The 20,078-nt window shown below is 43.2% G+C and overlaps 1 long non-coding RNA gene across 1 annotated transcript in view; it reads right to left on the bottom strand.

Moving 5' to 3' along the window:
- The window catches only part of LOC144774802 (uncharacterized), a 354,573-nt gene extending 334,923 nt beyond the window's left edge, over nt 1-19,650 (bottom strand). Inside the window, exons 1-2 of the long non-coding RNA XR_013600529.1 lie at nt 19,471-19,650; nt 18,275-18,394 (exon numbers count right to left, since the gene is read on the bottom strand). This is a non-coding gene — a long non-coding RNA (uncharacterized LOC144774802). The remainder of the gene's footprint in view (nt 1-18,274; nt 18,395-19,470) is intronic.
- Nucleotides 19,651-20,078: the final 428 nt, after the last annotated feature.

Below are 20,078 nucleotides of genomic sequence, written 5' to 3'. Positions count from 1 at the left end.
CTTGCTGTAGCGAGCTGTGTCGGGCAAGTAGATGGTCGAGCTGCTCCGAACCACAGTGTGTTTGCTAGGGCAAGTGTAGGCATATTTATACCTTGAAGGTGCCTCAATTGACGTAAAGTCGGACATAATAACATCATCAAAAAAAACCAATTGAATGGTAGTTCTGTGAAAACTCCATGATTTCTAGGACAAATCAATATTCAAGCAAGGGGATGTCCCTGACTGCTGAAGCCGAGTTTTTCAAGAAATCGTTGTGGCTTTTTTGAACAAGTGGAAGTAGCCATGCCTGTATTTAGACTGGATGTGTTATGTCTAAATATGGGTATGATTTCTATGTCTATATAAGGGCAAGGTGAATTATACCTATTTAAGGGCATGAATCAGTAAATTAAGCTTGGATTCTAAAAGTCTACACAACACCCACTCTACTTTATTATGTTCGATATTACTAAATTATAAGCATTTTTAAACATATCTAAAGCATGATGCGTAAAAATCCCTCCCAAAATACATAAAAATGCATTTGAAATGGTTGTACACGAAAGATGAGCATTTGTGCTGTACGCATTTTAAAAAGTAATATTTTCATTCAAATCATGTAGTGTGACATTGGAAAATGCTTATCAGAATGATTCATGAAATAACATTTATGAAATGGCTCTTAAATGCAGAAGAAAGGTCGAGACCATTCCATGACAGAATATATAAACTGTTTAGGTTGTGGACAAGGTCAACTATTGTCACTTGGAAGTGTTTCAAAGAATCCTTGTTCTCTAAGAATAATTCAATTTTAAGCAGATTACTTTGTGCCAAAACAAAAAAGTTCAGTTTTGGAAAAAGTCAAATCGCAAAAAAAATAGAGTTCTTAAAGTTGGAAGTTCTGTTTTGAAAAGTGAAGGTCGCACACAGAGTCCCATAGAACGCTGTGTGCTAACTTCAAAAGTCATTCTCGTTGTTTGGAGAAAACATGAAATCCTCTATGCTGGCAAAGAAATCATCTACCACAGTAGGTGAAAGTTGGACTACTTCATTAAGTAATTCGATAGCACAAAAATGTGAAGCATCGCTGCCAGCGTTAGCCGCATTAGCAATGTTCGTCGGAGATGGAGATGGTGCCTGTGTGACTGTTGTTCCACGTATCTCACCGTCAGCAGATTGCGCCTGTGAGATCTCAATGAATGCCGTCATCAGGATTGGTAGCCGCTGGGGGCAACACAATGCATGGGCCAGTACTGAACCAAGCAAGGTATCAACATCCCTAGCAGGGCTGATGGAAGTGTTAGACAGATGTCCAACACACATTCTTCTCTGCATAGCAGGCATTGTAGAACAGGTAAGATGCAATCTTGCCAGATTGGACAGAATGATAGGAACCACCTGGTATTCAGGTCTCTTAAACGAGCCAGGCCCAGAATCTGTATCATGCGCTCACAACACTTCATTGCCAGGAGAGTGTTCTCGATGGTAATCTGGGTGTCTTTGCTGACCGAACTTGCCATATCGGAGCAGGAGGAACAAGAATGGTATTCCTGCTACAAGTCCGAAAATGAGAGGCAGGCCGCCGAACACAGAGTGCACAAAGTTTGGAAAAATGCTGAGGATTGCTTCAATAGGTGCTAACAGTCCCGAAAAAACTGTCTTAAATACATGTACAATACCACTGGTATCAGAAATGTTTAAGATACGACCTAACATTTCCACAAAATGTATGGGGCAGTTTGTGGATAAAAGGGCATGTATCTCTGCAGAGGACAATGCAACTTGTAGTTATAACGTCTCTTTAGACGAGGTCAGTAGCACCATTTCTCTAAAAAGAATGGCTTTCATTCTGCTTAAAGTATCAAGTCGAATAGAAGAGATGTTCAGTGAAGGCCATAACGGCGACTCCCTGACTATCTACTTGCTCAACACAGCTCGCTACAGCAAGTGCCGAAGGAACCCAACCCTCCAGCTGACACACTGATCGAGAAGCTGTCCTTTCTCTCGCTGAGAATCCAGCACCAGTGTTTCCAAGCTCCCCTCGCAGGGTGTTGGGAAATCGAGTTCCAAGAGAAAGATACCAGACCTCCTTCATTCTAAAACCAAGGTACGGAGCTGATTAAACCCTAAGAGAAATCTTGGTTAGATTCTTGGCAAAGAAAACGAAACCTATGCTACACCTCACTTATTTCTTCCCTCGTACTAGACTTAGGTTTGGTACATTGGGGTAGGCGTATTTTAGAAGCACCAGTTGAGTACTTTTAGCCTTTGTTATTTATATATGTATTTTTCTATGGTTTAGAAACCATACAATGATTTTACAGTATTATTTTATAATACTCTTCTTACTGTACGCATTATACTTTGCTACTAGTATTACGATTGTAGCAGTTCACTTTACTTGCATGAGAAAGAAAACTGTTCAATAAACCCTTTTATTGAAAACGCCCGTCTCTCTATTTCTCTGCACCTCTGATGAAATGAAGCATGCACAATTGACTGAGTAAAATATCTATCTATTGTTTCCACAACTCTGAAGATCAGTTTTATTATTGGGGAAACAAAGTTGTCATGTTTATGTGGTTGTCAGAAACAAATCCCTTCTTGTGTATTCGAGAAAGTTTCTAGTGACCTCTGAGCTAGCTGGCACTCACAATTGTCTAATATATTCAATAGAGACCTAATCGACCTAAGTCCTACGTCAAATCTATAGGATATCTTATTCCAATGATCAGAGCCTTTTGGGAATATTGGGATATAGGAACTACACTACACGTCTGAAGTGTTTTTGCTATCAGGTGTAGGTTTAGGTGTAGGTAAAGACAGTTTATTCAAGTCTTTTATCTTGGCCAGGCCAAGGCAGGAGGTCTGTTGCACAGTGTTGTTCAAAAACTTTATTTGCTCAGGGGGAAATGCAGGCTCAAAATAAAGCTTCTATTCCCTGCACTTGCCAGTCTTTTGAGTCCCAGAGAGTTTTTGTTTCTATGTTGTCACTCCAAAAGTCGAAACATAATGAGGACAACTGGGCATAAAAGGCTGTAGAACTGTAGAACCGAGATGGTGGAACACTCTGCCCTATGAAATTAAGTCCCTGCCATCAATGCAAGCCTTTAGAAGGGCTCTGAAGACATGGCTTTTTGCCAAAGCTTACCCATAGTTTTGGGATCTGCCTTTTATGATTCTTTTTCTGATACGCGCCTTGATGCCTCCGGGCTAAGTTGCGCTATATAAGTTTTTATTCATTCATTTCATTTCATTTCATAGAATACATTTTCTTAGTCTTAGTCAACATACTGTTCATTCCTGTCTTATTAACATTTTTAAAGTAAAATGTTTCTGGATTTGAGACATTAAAACCTGAGAAGTATGGACATTTTTCATAAAATGTTTTTGATCTACCCTTTGGTGGCGTTGGACAATGTTCCCATTGATTGAAAGTATAAACATTCCTAGGGTTTGCAGATTTGTGTAAGTAATGATGGCCATAATGAATATAACAATACATTTGTGCATAATTTGATGAACCTTCTAAGTATCCATGTTTTGTAAATTTAGTCGGGTACGACTGGGGATGGTAACCTATGGTAACGGGTTACAGTGAGGCTCTATTCGGGATGTTTCTCTCGAAGACGCATCCCGAACAGAGCCTCACTGTAACCCGTTACCATAGGTTACCGTCCTCAGTCGTACCCGACTGTTCCACGGAAAAAACCCGATTTCCATTCGTACTAATGACGTTCCAAGGCATTCACAGCCCTGATGATTCACAGGCTTCGTCCTGCTTGATGAAACACGTGTCGGCTGGCGTTTGTATTTTCAACAAAAAAGAACCACATAAAGTTCAAATCTTTGGACTCACCAAACCAACAGTTTCATCTTTGTTTGTCCCTGAATACTATCATACCGAATTGTATATTTGACGTGTGCACAGTACCTGTTTGCATATTTTCATAATGTTCAGGCATCTCATGCCTAAATATTAGTTAGAGGTTACAGGGTTTTCCTCTATACTGTCAGCACCGTTTCACTAGAGTCTCACTCATTTCCATCACCACACCTTATCCGCACTGTTTGAGCGCCTTATACCTGTATACTCCAAACCCACAACTGATCATACATTCATTTTAAGATTGAACGCAATAATACGAATCGCACACTATGAGTGTGGGGAATTCGCGAATGGTATTTTACAGCGCCATCTTGAATGCCTGTAGCTCAGCTCGCTGAGCTGTACAGTCTCCGAGAGATTGAGTTTTTGTGACCAAAGGTCGGAATTTAACCGGACCTTTAACAATCGCGCACGCAGCACTATGAGCTTGTTTACCCACAATTGTGGGCTGTGCTGATCCGTCCGTATATATTATACATTTGTACTGTTCCAGAGGCATAAGCTCAGTAGGCAGAGGACATTCTTGTTCGTATTGTAGAAATTCTTGAGTTTTCAAGAAGGAGTCAAAAACTTATTCAGCGTCTGTTGCAGCAAGATTGTTAACCCATTGTATCCATCTTGGATGTAAAGCCTTTGCATTCAGAATGCTTGCTTTTGTCACTGCCTCTAGGGCAGGTACAGGAATAACGACCATTATGAGTTTACCCTGTGCGAGAGCTCTCTCTTTTGCTACTCCAGTTGAAATCGCTATCAGAATTTTATCTGTAGAAGTGAATTTCATTTCAGCTTGTGTGTACAAGTGTGATTTGTAAGCAATTGGTACTTTTTCACCTTCATTAAAGGTTAAGTACGTAAATCTGCAACTTCCTGGGATTATTCTGATTACACGGTTATGTACGTTTACGCGTGTCTGTAAATGTGATGTTGCTAACATGTCTGTTTGCACTGAACGCCAAATTTCTGTGTGTTTTTGAGTCCAATTAGTAGTTTTGAAATCAGGATTGATTAATTCGTAGAGTGGTTTAACCCTTTCTGCGTAGTTTAGAATGTATGTTCTTCCGAAAATCAGGAAACCTAAAATTGACTGTAAGTTTTTCAGCGTTTTTGGAGGTTGGAGCAGCGCACACTTTTCTAAAAAGTTGGCTGCCAGGCTTTTGCCTTCACTTGATAACTCATATCCTAGAAAAAGGATGTTGAGGTTGGCAATTCTTGATTTCTTAAAGTTATATGTGTACCCTTCAGAGGCGAATCCAAGTATAATGGTATTCACTCTGTTCAAGTGCATGTCCAAGTCATCGTCTGTCAGATAGATGTCATCGACATAAGATAATGCCTCATCATCATACGTTTGTAATAACCCGGTTACTCTGGCTGAAAATAACCCCGGACTATTCTTGAGTCCCTGGGGGAGACGACAGAAGTGACCCTGTGTCCCCATAATTGAGAAATGGGTTAAGTTCCTGCTTTCAGGCGCAATGTTTTGACAGAAGAAACCGTTTGAAATATCTAATGTGGTTTTATATTTTTTACGCACAATGTTATTCATTAGTGCTGCACTGTGGGCATTTTCTACTGCAAAGGTTTGCAACAAGAGTTTAAATGTCTGTAGTCCAAAACTAGACGATATGTATTGTCTGGTTTGGAAACAGGAATCAAATGATTGTTCATTGACGAGGTGCATGTTTCAATCACCCCTTGGTATTCAAGTTGGTTTAATGTCTCCCTGACCTGTTTTTTAGCTTCTTGCTTAACTGGATACTGCCTCTGGGTAGTTGATTGTGATTTTAACTGGATTTTGTGGTGAGGAGAATCCTCATCCCATCCTACATGATTTTTATATATATATATGCTGGAGCCTAGGCTACAGCCCATTTTCTTGCATAGGTGTATTTTTCGTGAATTGGAATCTTATTCAAGAAGGCTGGCATAATGATGTCTTCGCCATGTGAGCACTCCCTGACAAATTTTGGTGGCTAGTCTTTTTTAGCTAGAAGAATGTCATAATATCCTTAGAGAGATTCTCCCAAAAGAGTGTTCTTATTTTCCTAGTTATGTCCCCCTCCATCTGGAGTGTTACTTCATATGACTTATGGGGTACACTGACCCTCGTATCAACTGTTTCAACTTGAATGTACTCATTCGAGTCCACTGTCTCCAGATGATCCTTCAAGATCTTGCGAGCTATGGTGACTTCTGCTGCGCTGTCCAGCATTATCTGGGCCCACTCCCCATTTTTGGTGAATTTGGTTTTTTCGTATTTTTTGGAACGTGTTGATCGTCTTTGGACTTCACGTGTTCCTCCTTGTGTTCTGACTGTCCTCTTCTTTCCGATTTCTGTGAGGAAGTCTGAAAGGTACGAGAGGAACGTGTATCGGTATCTTGATATACATCAGGTTTTCTCAAATGATCCCTGTTTCTGAGGTTAGACCTCTTTTTAGAGGGCTTCTTTTGAGGAGACCTTCCTCAGGACTGAGAACGCTTCTCATTAGAAGTTTGTTTAGTGTTTTCCCACTTCTTTTTAGGATTAGTGAGAGTTTTTTAATAAAGACCTTTTCAGGACATTCTGTTAGTTGGGGCTTTACTGGTTTCCCACCCAAACAATCTCTACCTAGTTCTTCATAGGATTTTTCAATTATTCTGGCCACTTCACAAGGTTGCTCAGTCATATCAATTTATCTTATTTGGCGGATCGCCACGGATGCTGCTTCACCTTTAATATTAGCTAATAATATAGCTGAGACTTGTTTGAAATCTTTCAGTAATTTCATACCCAGATTTAAAGCAGGCTCTGCCCCGTATTCATTTTGAATCTATTTCAGGACATCTGGTATCACTGCCATAGACGGTACACCATGTGCTTTTGTGTAGATTGCAGCAAAGACTGTACCCCAAGTGTTGCAGTCCTCCAGGTGTGGTGCGATCCCCATTGCTAAACAGATTGTTAAGATTCTGTGTTGCTCATGAGGTGAACTGTCAGGAAATACTGCCTCGATTTGAGTAATTATTTGAGCTATCCAGAATGGAATTTGTTCCCTTTTTGCAGGTAATTTACCAATGACTGATTGTATAGTCTGTGGTGTAATTGTATTTGTGTTCCCCTGTTGAGGGGGTCTGTTGTGGAATCCTTATAGGAGGTTGGACACATTGAACCAATTGTCTATGTATTTTTATTAGTTGTTTTACTTGAACCAATAGTTCTTCACTTGACATTTCTTCAATGTCAGGATGTGGTGTATAGTTGGCTAGTACCGGCCATGTTGCTCCTGGTCTACCTAGTGGACCGAGCCTGGTAATGTGATTTTGATGTTGTAGAGCACCTTTAAACCAGCGCTGATAGATCTATATGTTTGGAAGGAGCAAGATGGAGTCAGTGTGAGCCCGTGCTCACGGCCGCCACGCCAGCCACCGGACTTCGTGGTGATCGGCTACCTGCCCTGCACACGCATCAGTGATGCTGGGATCCCAGTTCCACACAGTTTCGAGACAGCGGAGGACGCAGCGGGACCTGCTCGGAGCTGCAGGGCTGCTCGGGGCACTTTTGAGGCGGTGGAGAGGTGTTTTGGGAGGGAGGATTGCCTCGTGGACTTGCTGATTTTCTCGGCGGCTAGATTGGAGGTCTTTCCATTGCACGAGGCTTGCATGTACAGCGGACACTGGAGACGGACGCACAGCGAGCGCTTGGGCGGACGGGTGGGGAGTGCTGAGTTGCAGGCAGTGTACCTTTGAGTTCTGGGCTCTCTACCCCTGGCGGATACGGTGCTGATGGCGTTGTGTGGACTCTGGGGTCAGTGCCGAACATTGGAGAGACTTAGATTCGATGAGGGCAGCAGAGTAAAAAAAATGAGACACCGTGGAATTAAGAAAGGTCTAAAGGCAGTTCCTCCTGGCACCACTGCCCCTTGGACTCCAGAAATTGGTCAGGAGGATTTCTATTCGGTCTCGGACACTACCCCAAGCTCATCAGGGGAAGGGGAGATGGAAGAAGAAGATGAAGACAATACTAACAGCGCTAGCGAAGAGGAAATTGAGGCCTCCCGTGATAATACTGGCACTGTCGTCCGCCCTAAAAAATCAAGGAATAAGATCAAACGGAGAAGCCAGCTTAAATGGGACTATTCGGACTCGCAGATATCCTATCATCTAGAAGAAGATGAACCGATCCAATCACAATCACAATCACAGTGGCGCAGCCCAAGAAAGCTACAAACCAAAGTTAATGAGTCAATGGAGCCCTCACTTACCGCCATACTCAATTTTAAAGACTTCCAGGAGGAGGTGAGAGGTGAGAATCGAGCAGCTAAGAAAGCAGCAAAGAAATTACAGGGTGGTCTCTGACGGCTGAATAAAACTTGTACAGATAGCAGCGAGCGAGTGGGCATGGTCGAGGCTAGGACGGAACAACTGGAAACCGAAGCAGTGGCAACCAAACAGGCCACTGATTCCAACTCTGCTAGCCTTACGGATCTGATGGTGAAAATGGAGGAGCATGAAAACCGGCAAAGCCGGAATAACCTGCGCCTGCTGGGGATTCCAGAAGGAAAGGAGGGGGAAAACCCCAGGCAGTTCATTGTCAAGCTACTGCAAGACTCTTTCCCAGAGCATTCTGACTGGGACTGGGATCGCGAAGCACAGCGTGCTCACCGGTTTCCCTTCTTTCTGAAAAGGCAATACAATAACGGCAATGCAACTGAAGGTCAGCCTCGGGTCTATCTTGTATATTTTGGTAACTTTCTCCTGAGGCAACTGGTGTATGACAAGGCTCGCCCCAATTCCAAAAAAGGGGCTCATGGAATTACCTTTTTCTCCAAACCGGACTTTTGCCATCAGACTGTCGAGAGCAGATGGCATCTGCGACAGCTGATTTCTCCCTTACAACAACTAGGCGCGGAGGTGTATCTCATGAACCCAGCTAGGCTGAAGGTTATCCTGCATGGCACTACGAAGGTCTTTACATCAGAAATTAAAGCCAAAGAGTATTTGGAAGAGATTAAGCTCAAGAAAGGACACAAAGGGACATAATGATTTGATTGGCTACTTTGATGCTACTCTGATGCTATCCCTTTCTTTTAGAGGGGAGGAAATTCACTGATAGATATAGTCTCTACTGTGTATGCATATACTCTTGGGTATATTTTCTCTTGCCTTCCCCTTTTTTTTTTTTTTTTTTTCTCTTCCTTTCTCATCTTTTTACTTCCTCTTAGAACTTTGACTCCTCTGGTGAGGAAAGGGGTGTGAAAGGAATAGGAGGAAGATTGTAACATGAAATAAATTACGCACCCATTTATTTAAGCTGAGCACTTGATTACAACTCGGAAGCTACAAGGGCACGAAAGGCAGGTCCAATGGCCGACCACATGACTACAGTCATGCATTCTTATTTTTTAAGCGGCTGGTGTGGCCAGTGGCTGTGGCTTATGACTGACCACCATCATTCAGGCTTGGCCTGATTGCTCACACAAGGGGGGGTCCGGGGGGAGGGGCGGGTGGGGTGGGTAGGGTCAAAGGATGCACACACAGGTACTAATTTCACACACACACACACACACACACACACAAACCTTTATGGTTAGATGTGTTTCATTTTTTTTTCTCATGGAATTCAAACGGGCATCGGTGTACCCTTTAGATGGCTAGGTTAGAACCATTATGAATTGTCTCACTCAACGTTTGTGGCTTGAATGACGCGTCAAAGAGACAAAAGGTGGCCATGGGTTTGCGGACACTTGGGGGGAACATCATATGTTTACAGGAAATCCATGTAGAACAGTCCCAAATACACCTATTAAACACATTAGGGTTTAAAGTAGTGGGTTCTACCACACAAGGAGCAAAAACAAAGGGAGTAGGAATCTTAACTGACAGAAGATTCGCTATCAGTATCCACGTACCAAATCAGATTCACTAGGAAGGTGGGCCATCGCTCAGATTCAACTCCCTAATACATTTTCTTTTACCCTTTGTTCATTATATGGGAGCAATGATGACGATCCTGGGGTCATTAATCAAGTATCCAGCGAATTAGCACACTGGCCCACCCCGATAGTGCTATGTGGGGATTTTTATATACACCTACCTGGCGACTGGGCTATTAATACAACCTGGAGATATAAAGGAAGGAAGCCCCAAGTCTTTCAAGCCCTAACCAACCTTATCCAGACTCATGGACTGATAGATAGCTGGGCGAGTAAAAACCCTTTACAACCTGGGTACACTTTTTACTCGGCCCCGCATCAAGTATTGGTTAGACTGGACTACTTTTTTGTTTCTGCATCATTGGCCACCAGCTTTACTATAGATACTGCACCCCGTTTTATGTCCGATCATAACCCTCTTATACTCACCATAAAGGAGTTTGGGCAATCTAGAGAGGCTTCCAGATGAGCTTTGAAAAAGCTTTATTGTACGACTCTAGCTATGTTAATCACATGCAAGGATGGATCCAGGAGTTCCTGGAGATAAACATTGGCTCCGCTTCCCAAATGACAGTCTGGGACACCTTAAAGGCAGGGATCAGAGGCGAGACCCTCAGGTTCTCCGTCCAGAAAAAAAGAGCGGAAAAAAATCTGGTCAAGGATCTCCAAGAAAAATTAAAAAATATAGAAATAAAGCTAACCCAAGCAATCCATGTAGGATTAGATTGTCAGCCTGTCCAGCATGAAGCAGTTTTGGCCAGGGCGGAAATAGGGGCGGTGTTTATGGAAGAAATCGCGGCTAAGTGGGCAGCGGCAAGGGAGAAGACCTATGAGTGTAGTGACAACATTGGGCATCATTTAGCTGTCAGGACGAGACAACAAACTACCTCCAGTGAAATCCATACAATCAGACTTTCTTCAGGTACAGAGGTTACGGATCCTAATCTTATTCGGCTTGGGTTCCAGGAGTTCTATGCCAATAAGGAAGAAAGCTGCTTCACGGCCGATGCCCTAGATAGAGAGATCCTTGGCTATCTCAGTGAGATCGAACTAAGTCAGCTTAGCTTAGAGGATAGTCAGCTTTTGGGCCTTACCCCTACATGGGAAGAAATCCTGGATGCCCTCAATAGTCTCCCTGATGGGAAGGCTTCTGGCCCTGACGGCATTCCCGTTGAATTCTTTAAAATCTTTGCCAATCAAATCAAGGTCATATTTACAGAGGTAACTACATCCATCTTCAGCGGAGCCTCTCCCCCAGCCTCCTGGTCCAGCGCTAGAATCTCCATGTTTCCAAAAAAGGATAAATCTCCACTAGACATGAGTTCTTGTAGACCAATAACTCTCATCAATTGCGATTCCAAAATATTTTCTAAGGTTTTAGCCTTCAGAATATCCCGAATAGTGGAACCCCTTGTCTCAGAATGGCAACAAGGTTCTATACCCAAGAAGGGGACCACCGAACACGTCAGGAGAGTTATTACTCTGTTTGATGCTGCCCAAGTAGCCGGAGACCCGATGTCACTTATATTACTCGACGCCGAAAAGGCCTTTGATCTGGTCTCATGGCGATTCCTTTGGAGGGTAATGGACAGTATGGGGTTCGGGGGCAGGTTCATGCAGGCGACGCAGGCACTTTATTACAATCCAACTGCTAATGTCACCATAAATGGACAACTGACGGAGCCCTTTAAAATCTCACGAGGCACCAGGCAGGGCTGCCCCTGCTCCCCGTTACTGTTTGCTCTCTATCTAGACCCCCTTATCAAGCAAATAGAGAAAAATCAAAACATCTCTCCAGTAATATATTTCCAAAACAGCTGTAAAATCCTGGCTTACGCTGATGATCTCGCCATCACCACTCCAGATCCTGCCAATTCCACACGGGCACTAGAAAGCGAGGCCCACAATTTGGGAGATTATCCGGGTATGCCCTAAATAAGAACAAAACGCAGATTCTAGTAAACAACAAAATTACCTGGACTGACGCCAGAGTGGTGCCAAAGGCCAAATATCTGGGCGTACTGGTCTCACCCGGGCTAGAGGAAATAGTCACAGCCAATCTGGCTCCCCTTGCTGTCCAGACAAAGAAAGCATTAAAACAATTTTGTAATTTACACCTAACGCTGGTCGGCAGGTGCAACGTCATCAAAATGACTTATTTCCCTAAGCTACTTTATTTTTTTCGTTGTATACGCCTTGAGTTCAGTAAAAAAGATATTCTTAAATTTCAACAAATCTTCACCCAATTTATTTGGGCATACGCTCAGCCCAGACGTGCACTAAAACATCTCACGTTACCGAAAGATAGAGGGGGATGGGCTTTTCCTAACATCACTATATACTATTGGGCGGCAGTTCTACAATATAGTTCAGTTCTACTAAGAGAACCCACCTGCGGAGCTGAACCGTCTTTACCCTCACCCTTTCGGTCCTTGTTAGGGGAACAACACTGGAGCTGCTTAATCCGTGAAACAACTTATGGATACAACAATCGCGTTAAATTTAAGACGCTAATGAACTCTTACAAAGTATTTCGCCATGTCCGGAGAATCCTTGGAATTGGTAGACTTAACTTTTACTCCCCTATAACCAACAACAACAACTTACCTGCTATATTTAGTTCATCCTATCTGTCTGTCTGAATGGTATAGAGCAGGGATAATAAGGGATAATAAAACTAGGGGACCTTATAACAGCTAGGGGGATTGAATCCTTTTCGACCTTACAGATTAGATTAAAACTAAAAAGTCAAGACCTATTTAAATACATGGCCATTTACGACTACCTCTCTAGGAAAGTGGGAGGAGCCAGCGGATTTGCTGAGGTTGAGCTTATGAATACTCTCCGGAATATTACTACTGCTCGTATTGGAAGTATTTATCAAATATTAAATAAAGAATCCCCAGACGACTTAGAATCTATTGCTACCAAATGGCACACCAAACTTGATTCCCCTCAAAGTGTTTTTTATAATTCCTTGCGGTTATCACAACAAATCCTAATTTCTGCCAAACTACAGGCACAACATTTTAAAACTATATTTTTTCTTTATATGACACCTAGTAAAATCATCAAGTGGGGATCTGGGAGAGGAACACTATGCCCACGTTGTTCTGAGGTAGGGGCGGACTCTATACATATATTTGCAACATGCCCAACTATTGACTCCACCCTACTCAGAATACAGAACTTACTTGGTGAAATAACAAATCAACCAATCCTCTTAAATCCTACGACCATTCTTTTGGGAACACAATCTGACTCTTCAAGTGTAAAGGAGGAAGGGCTGATTTTTATTGCAATGGCAGTTTGGAGGATCTGCGTTTCCTCCGGATGGCTAGACTCTGAGTCTCCCGCCTACGCACAATGGTTGGCTAGATTAGTTGCTACATACCATCTAGAAAAATCTGTATATGCCAAGAAAGGACGAAGGAAAAGGAGGACTGGGCTTGAAGTTTGGGGGGCATTCTCCAAATGGATTGATCAACAAGGGCAGGGGGACCAAGAGACATAGTAGGGTCATTAGAAGCCTACAATACCTTTTTAGGTACATTGCTCTGTTACTACATTCTTTATTTTGATCTTCTTTTGGTGTTTCTTTGTACCTGTGCCACTGGCTTTTATTGGTTATGAGGGGTGGAGGGAGGGTGGGGGGGGGTCTTGAATTTTCTTTCTTTTTCTGCTTTGCTAAGATATTGTTTTTTGTGAAAAACCAATAAATAAATTTTTTAAATAATAAATAAACCAGCGCTGATGCTCTTGGTAAGTTATGGAATTTCAATGTCCTCGAAAGGAATGTATTCCGTTGGATTATCCTCTGCTTTGTAGAAGGGAAACATATGCGATACTGCATTTGCTTCAGGGAAGATTATCCATGAATAGAATACCTCTGTCTGCCGATATTTGTGTGCCTCTATGACAAAAATTACCCTACAACCCCTAGGTGATAGGCCATTTGTTATAAGCTTTATCGTGATGGATTTCCTTAAGTTTTCCAGGATGATTATAGTATCTGGGTCGGTTTCTTGGAAACCTGTAACGTCTAAACCCTGTTGGTTTGCAGTTACTGCAGCTCCACCGGTTGCGTTATTGTCGCCATTATTCAACATTGTTTAATAAAAGTTTGCAGAGCAAGTTTCAAGCACACAAAGATAAGGTGCACAATATTTTAGAACACTATATCCTTCAACATTAAATCAAACCAAAAACTAATACATAGGATTTTCGTCCTACTCAGTAATGGCGGATATTTTATCCTTTTATCCACTCCAGACAACTATTGGAGTATTTTACGGGAAAAAGGGGTCTCTGTGAAAAGCACAACTGAGTTACTCTAGTATCTAGCTTTAAATTAGTGCCTTACCAAATGTTGGGCGCCATGTAATGTAGTTCCTATATTCCCAATAGGCTTTGCGCATTGGAATAATATATCTAATAGATTTGACGTAGGACGTAGGTTGATTAGGTCTCTATCAAATATATTAGACTTAATTGTGAGTGCCAGCTAGCTCAGAGGTCACTAGAAACTTTCTTGAACACACAAGAAGGGATTTGTTTCTGACAACCGCATAAACACGACAACTTTGTTTCCCCAAGAATAAAACTGACCTTCAGAGTCATGGAAACCATAGATAGATATTTTACTCAGTCAATCGTGTATGCTTCATTTCATCAGAGGTGCAGAAAAATAGAGAGACTGGCGTTTTCAATAAAAGGGTTTATTGAACAGTCTTCTTTCTTATGCAAGTAAAGTGAACTGCTACAATCGTAATACTGGTAGCAAAGTATAATGAGTACAGTAAGAAGAGTATTATAAAATAATACTGTAAAAGCATTGTATGGTTTCTAAACCATAGATAAATATATATATATAAATAACAAAGGCTAAAAGTAGTCAACTGGTGCTTCTAAAATACGCCCACCCCAATGTACCTAACCTAAGTCTAGTACGAGGGAAGAAGTAAGTGAGGTGTAGCATATGTTTAGTTTTCTTTGCCAAGAATCTAACCAAGATTTCTCTTAGGGTTTAATCAGCTTCATACCATGGTTTTAGAATGAAGGAGGTCCGGTATCTCTGTCTCGGGACTCGATTTCCCAACACCCCGCGAGGGGAGCTTGGAAACACTGGAGCTGGATTCTCAGCGAGAGAAAGCACAGCTTCTTGATCAGTGCCTCAGCTGGAGGTTCGGCTTCATTCGGCACTTGCTGTAGCGAGCTGCGTTGGGCGAGTAGATAGTCGAGCTGCTCCAAACCACTGTGTGTTTGCTAGGGCAAGTGTAGGCATATTTACACCTTGAAGGTGCCTGGTTTGACGTAAAGTCGGACATAATAACATCATCAAAGAACCCCAACGGAATGGTAGTTCTTTGAAAACTCCATGTTTTCTAGGACAAATCAATATTCAAGCAAGGGGATGTCCCTGACGGCTGAAGCCGAGTTTTCCAAGAAATCGTTGTGGCTTTTTGGAACAAGTGGAAGTAGCCATGCTTGTTTTAGGACTGGATGGGTTATTTCTAAATATGGGTATGATTTCTACGTCTGTATAAGGACAATGTGAATTATACCTATATAAGGGCATGAATCAGTAAATTACGCTTGGATTCTAATATGCTACACAACAGGTGGGCTGAAACATGTAGACCATTTTTAGGTCGAGCCTGCAGTGGGCATGCACAGTCTGCAAGACCTATTGGAGTTAATAAAATGACTGTAGTCCTGCCTGCAACATACGATAGGTTCACTCCAACGTCGCTCAACTTTGCTGCCTCAATATTCTTTGTTCAGCTAGTAGATCACTTCCATTTATTGCTGAGGAGCACCGGCCAAGTACAGTTTTCTTGTGCTGGCATTTGTTTTGGATTATTCGGGAGAACTTCTTGTCCTCTGCTGCCCTTCTCCCAGACGTGAGTGTTCTGGTTTTTTCTTTCACCTTCTTTTTTTTTCCCTGACTTGAAATACACGCAATACTTCATTTCTTACCTGCCTGTATTGGACTGTAGCTTCTCTCCTTCTCCTTCCCCGCTTGTTGCAACAACAACTCCTCGCTATACCAAAGCTTTTCCCAGCGACCGACTCCACTACTTCAGGAGATCTAAAAAGACCTCTACCTAACTTTTCAATTGTTATTTATTAGAGGGAGTTTAACAAATGCTGTTACTATGTATGGATTGTGTCTATCGGAAAGTGTCAGGAGAAACCTTTCTTTGAATTCAGTTTCTGCAGTTTCTCGCGACCTCCCAAGCCAGAATCTCTTTCTGCAGGGGAACCCTGCCCTTGTGAAAGCTTTTATTTTCGGTGGTTGTTGCATCACTGCATGAGGGGGCACTTCCCGCCTCTACCTCTGCCAGGGTGCCTCGAATCCCTTTTAATGTGTCTGTGGTCGCCACCCTTCCTCCCAGCCACCGAAGACAGAAGATCTATGTTGTCTGCCTGCTGGGCCGGGGACGTGGCTCACCCATGGCTCCCAGACAGGTATTTCAGGTATCACAGGTGTAAACAAAGGGCCAAATGTTGCAGCGCTTCACAATGGGCAGTTCTGACTACGCCATTTGTTTAACATCAGAGCGCTCGCTGCTCATCAGCTGTTCCTATTTTTCCCCACAAGCTCGGGAGAGAAGAAAACAGGTACGATAGATCTTTCTATGCACCCGCTAAAAGGTCCACAGTGAGATATAGGTAAACTACTTTTATGAAATATCTGAAATGGTTTTGCTCTTACATTAAATGTGAGGTAGGTAGGAATATAGAAAATTATTCTAAAACGTGTTAAGGTACTTCCATATGTGCGTTCGTCACTGGAGGCTAAGGGGTAGATTTACAAGCCCCTTGCGCCTCTTTTACGCCGCCGTTGCGTCACTTTTGTGATGCAGCGGCGGCGCAAAAGATGCGCCATTGTGCGGGCTATTAACAACGTGACGCATCTGAGAGATGCGTCACGTTGTAAAGCCCTCTGCCATAAGGAGGCGTTCCTGCGCAGAGGGGCGGCGTTCCGGCGCAGGAACACCTCCTAAAAGTGGCTGAGTGAAATCTACAAGATTTCACTCAGTCACTTTTAGGCCAATGCTGCGTCAAAACCCTGCGCCTGCTTGAAGGAGGCGTAAGGGTTGACGTAGCATTAACAAGATAGGGCCTCCGAAAGCATTGCTGGAGTTGCGTCGCGCTTGCGACGAAACTCCAGCAATGCGTCTGTGCCGTTTTTTGCCCCATGTTGCGCCGCATTGTAAATGCGGCGCATCCATGGTGGCGGAGGCATGGCGCACAATAAGTGGCGCATCCCTGCTGATATGCAGGGATGCGCCACTTATTGTAAATATGCCTCTTAGTGTTTTTTTGTTTACCCATATGATATGCAGTACATTCAATTGCGAGTACATTGAATGTGAGGTTGTAGGAATATAGAGAACTATTCCGAACAAACATTTGCAATACAATTGGTCTCACATTTACGGAAGTTTTGAGCTATTGCCATTGTAAATGAGAAGGACTTTTATTTATGTTTTTGGTTTTTTAAAGGCATTGTCATTTGCAATACTAATAGCCTAAACTCTCGCAGATGCGAGACCTATTGCATAGCTAATGCTTGTTTACTATGCGATCTGAGGAACACATTATATCCACTTCCCGTTTTTAACCTTACCCTTATCTAGATTTTTAATAAATCATTTCTCTCTCTAGATAAGAGGTTGTTTTAAATCACACATTCTTATGCAGATCCCAGCTAATCTCTTTAATCAGAGCGATTACCTCTTAGTGAAGGAAATAAGGCATGATGATGCTACGAAATACTAATACGTCAGAGGCAAAGCATATACTATTGACCGAAAATAGCGGTTGAGGGTCCTACAGAATTTTCCTATTGATATCCCCCCAGAACCCACCATTCCATTCCCTTTTGATTTTTTGTTGCTTTATACCTGTAAGCTGACTGTGGTCCAAACAGCTGATGTTTCTCCTTCCCTCCTATATTTACTCTCACACTCCGTTCTTATCCAACCACCTATTTGGGGTTTCTGGTGCGAAGGGTAGTGATATCGAAAGATGTCCTTCCTCTCTTCTGATTTTCATGCCTACTTTTTCCATGTGAGAACGATGCATGAAAATGAATTCTACAGTCCCCACTGTCGTCAGGCTCTAATGAAAACGCTGGAGCAGGAGGACAAAGCAAAGAGCTAACCGTCCTAAGGGTCAACAGGAGACGCTGCATCAACAGTCTGCTGCTTCAGAGCGCTACTTAATCTCCTTATGCCCCAGCCATCTCCTGTCCTGCTTTGGAGGAAGGAATCATAGACTCGACCAAGACCTTCAGTGGCCCAGTCCAACTCCTGAGGCCCAGGCAGAAGGCAGGGTACAACTCTCCCATCCAAAACCACCCAGGGTCACCCAGCCCTTTGTTTTCTCTAAATCTGGCAAACCAGGAGGATCACAGGGCCAGAACACCAACTCGAGAGTTCTGTATCAATTCTAACCTCCTCTCCCATGGGAACGCTCAACTCACGCAAGATCGTTGTGTCGATGTATGTATAGCATACGTCTCCAGGCCCAGGGCAGGATGTAGTTTTGACTTGGCAGGGATTTCGGCCATCGCAACGAATGTGCTGGCACTTGATTGCGAAAGCTGCAAGAGAGAGGAGGGTAAGTGGCAATCAGTACACTTACTGGTCTTTGTTCTTTTAATCCTTCTTCCCCCTTCATAAAGTGAACGTCTAACACCGTTATCATTTAAATATACATTCAGTCATTAGCAGCAAGACTAGACTAGATAGCTCAGGGGGTGTCTGCTCCGTTGTACAGTTCCGAGCATCAAAAGCTCCAAGCCGACGGATTTCGCCGGCTACAGAGCTCCACGTTATCCTGTAGACCACAAATTCCAGGCCCTAAATGTACATCACATGTCGATGCCCCCACCTCAGTAATCTGTGCCTGTTCATTTGGGGTTGATTACATGGGATTTTAGTAATTTCTGCCAGGGATTAATCTGTTTCCTGCAAACGAACCGAGTGTAACCTGTAGGCCACTCATTACAATCCCAGGTAATTGACAGAGTTTTGGGATTAATGCACCCACTGTTGAGCTCTGTGGGGTAACCTGCGGGTCACACTCTACGGTACCTGTAAACTAACTCAGAGGATTAATGCACCTGCCGCAGAGTCCTGCTTTGCACCTGCCGGTGACAGGCAACAGCGGCACTATATTAGACCAGGGGGCAGTGAACCTGCCACAGACCAGAGCACAATGCATTCTGGTAGTTTGAATGTGCACTGTCTGATGATGCGTTTAAAGACAGTTAACAGCAGGGCCCAACTGTGACAGTTCTTTTCAAAAGGGAAAGATATGCCGCCTCCAAAAATGAGCAGGACATTCACTTTAAGTAATCTTACAACCATTTCTAGTTAAAGCGTGGTGCTCCTCGCACTATCTTCCCTACCACTGCTCAATCCCACTTTAGCGTTCAAACCAGTCCAACCTAGAAAAGTAGGTGCTTCTCTGAAAGAGAGTATGTTTCGTAGAGTAACAGTTTGCAAATAAATAGTCTTCACTCTCTTTATGATTAATCCCTTTTGCTGCCCTTTGAGTGGATATATCTGCATGCAGGGGCTAATAATCTTGTAATTGGGGAGATAACACTCTTGCAGGGCGGAGAGCAGAATGTCCCTCTCTCCTCTATGGCAGGGGGTGTCTGTGAGTACTCACCCTCCTGGAGAACGAATCCCAGAGCCAACAGCAGCAGCAGGAAGCGCCCCATCGTCGTGCCGCTTTCCTGAATGGTTGATCTGATCTGTGATGCGTTGAGTCCCTATCAGTGTCTCCTCTCACTCGCCCGCACACTGCCTAAGATATACCCACAACCAACTCTAGGCTCTAGACTCTAACTTCACTACACCTCACCTCGAATAACTTTAACGTTGTTGCAGCATCACCAGGATATGTGTAATCTGGTGCAAATAAATATTCACGGTTTGTTAAACATTCTGGGTCCTGACCTCCCTTTGCACACAGGCTATATGTGTTTCTTGGATGCAAAACAGTACGCACAGACCGCCCATGAGCTGCCATGTACAGTATGCACAGACCTCTCAAAGACTGCCGTTTGCACTCATGACCTAGGAAGAACATTCTGTGTTTGTCCTCCGTTCAGTACAAGCAGGCCTCCCAGTTGGACATTTCACCCTTGCTACAGGGTCTGGGTGTTTATGGGCACCAGCTGTAACAAGGCCTGACAGAGTAATTCAAATAATCCCTTCTTGTATAGTAGGCCTTGCTGTACAAATACCCAATGCTTTTTTCAGATTTTGATTTTA

This window comes from Lissotriton helveticus, chromosome 1_1 (genome assembly GCF_964261635.1).
Source record: "Lissotriton helveticus chromosome 1_1, aLisHel1.1, whole genome shotgun sequence".
NCBI lineage: Eukaryota > Metazoa > Chordata > Amphibia > Caudata > Salamandridae > Lissotriton > Lissotriton helveticus.
Note: the sequence above shows the minus strand (reverse complement) of the source record. Positions and strands in the feature narration are given on the sequence as shown.